Genomic DNA, 2427 nt, shown 5'->3' on the forward strand with positions numbered 1-2427 from the left:
AAAACCAAAAAAAAACCCACAAAATATTTGTTGTCTTCAAGTGCTTTACTTAAGGGTCAGATGAACAGGGCTCAGGGAACTCAGTGATTAGTTCAATCATAAAACTGGTACATGGGGGAGCTGGGCTTTAACCCAGGGGCACTTAATTTTGGGGCCCAAGCTCTTGGTTCTCCAAGCTGTCCACGTGTCTTCACTTTAACTCAGGTAGGTAGGCCTTTGTTATTGGCCCACTCTGCCCAGCAGTTGCGAGAGGAAAGGGGCTCCTGGTCCATGAAGTTGTTTCCCAAAAGCAAGGAGCTTCCTATCTGTTTAGGTGGCAGTAGAGACAGATGTGAAGGGGTTAATTATGTGCATTCTTCATGAGGGGGAGGTGGGGTTGAAAGTGAGTGGTGCAGCCAGAGAGAGAGAGGAGGGTTCACAAGGAGGGGTTGGGAGAAGGAACCCCACTTGTGTGACTCCTTGGGGCTTACATAGTGCTCTTCCATATTTGTTCTTAGCTATTCATTACAATCACTCTGCAAAGCTGTATATATATATATATATATATATATAGAGAGAGAGAGAGAGAGAGAGAGAGAGAGAGACAGAGTCTCTCCCTCTTTTGCCGAGGCTGGAGTGCAGTGGCGCCATCTCGGCTCACTGAAACCTCCGCCTCCCAGGTTCAAGCGATTCTCCTGCCTCAGCCTCCCAAGTAGCTGGGATTATATATTTTTGTATTTTTGGTAGAGACAGGGTTTCACTATGTTGGCCAGGCTGGTCTCAAGACTCCTGACCTCAGGTGAGTCACCCACCTCTGCCTCCAAAAGTGCTGGGATTACAGTTGTGAGCCACTGCGCCTAGCTGGCTACTATTTTCTTTATTTTAGAGGTCAGGAAACTGAGGTTCAAGGAGTCAAGTGTCCTAGCCATGGGGCTAGGAGGGGGAGGAGCTAGGAGTCAGAGCTGGGTTTCAAGATGCCCAATTCAAGGATCTATTTGCCATGCCCCTGCTGTTTCCTGTCTGGGACCTACTGTCCCTTCTCCATAACAGCCCCCATTTTCTCGGCCAGACCCCTGCTTCTTCCCCCTACTCTGTTCTCTCTGCCTCTTCTCTGATACCTGACTCAGAATCCTGGTTTTTAGGCATCTTTCTCACATGAACCCACCTCATTCCCTAGCTTCACCTCCCTTTCCTTCCTCTGCTTCTACTGGTTCTCTCCTTGTCACTCTGTGCTGGAGGCTAGGCCCTAGCTTCCCTCTTCTGCCTTAGGGTTAGGAGTATGGCTGTGTGGACCATAGGTGCCTAGGACTACGGTAAGCAACAGTTCTGATTTGCCCAGGTATATCTAGGTTTAAGTACTGAAAATCTCAGGCAAAGTAGGACAGCTGTCATCCCACCAGGATCTGTGAGCAGCTATTTCTGCTTGTTTAGTGATTCCAGTGCTCTGTGCTTTTTTCTGCCCACATGACTTACAGCTTTGAATTCTTGAGAAACAGACACTTTGGTTCCTTAAGTGTCTGAGGCTCTAGAGTAGGCAGCTTGCCTAAGATGACACAGCCAGCCAGCAGCAGGGCTTCTGCCTATAAATTTCAGGCTCACTGTCTCCTCTATCTCACAGTGTCTCCTGGATGACCCACTGAACAGACACCATGCACGGAATGCAGAGGTTCATGAGAAGAGGGCATGGAAGCTTGGAATTGTCCTTGGAGCCTTTCCCTGCCCCAGGATGGCTTCTCACTGTGGCTCCCCCACACTGCTCTTGTTTCTACCACCTGTTCTTCCCCACCTCTATTGGGATTTCTGCCACAACTTTCTTTTCTTTTTTTTTTTTTTTGAGGCAGAGTTTTACTCTTGTTGCCCAGGCTAGAGTGCAATGGCGCGACCTTGGCTCACCGCAACCTCCACCTCCCGGGTTCAAGCGATTCTCCTGCCTCAGCCTCCTGAGTAGCTGGAATTACAGGCATGTGCCACCACACCCGGCTAATTTTTTGTATTTTTAGTAGACACGGCATTCTCCATGTTGGTCAGGCTGGTCTTGAACTCCTAATCTCAGGTGATTCGCCTGCCCTGGCCTCCCAAAGTGCTGGGATTAAAGGCGTGAGCCAAAAATATTTATTGCAATGACCATAAAGAAAAAGGACATTTAAAATACCAGGAAAATCCAGCTGGGCACAGTAGCTCATGTCTGTAATCCCAGCACTTTGGGAGGCTGAGGCAGGTGGATCACCTTAGGTCAAGAGTTTTAGACTAACCTGGCCAACAAGGTGAAACCCTGTCTTTATTAAAAATACAAAAAACAGATGTGCCGGGCGCAGTGGCTCACGCCTGTAATCCCAGCACTTTGGGACGCCGAGGCAGGCGGATCACGAGTTCGGGAGATCGAGACCATTCTGGCTAACACAGTGAAATCCCGTCTCTACTAAAAATACAAAAAATTAGCCGGGTGTG

Source organism: Colobus angolensis, unplaced genomic scaffold, assembly GCF_000951035.1.
Source record: "Colobus angolensis palliatus isolate OR3802 unplaced genomic scaffold, Cang.pa_1.0 Scaffold87, whole genome shotgun sequence".
Lineage (NCBI taxonomy): Eukaryota > Metazoa > Chordata > Mammalia > Primates > Cercopithecidae > Colobus > Colobus angolensis.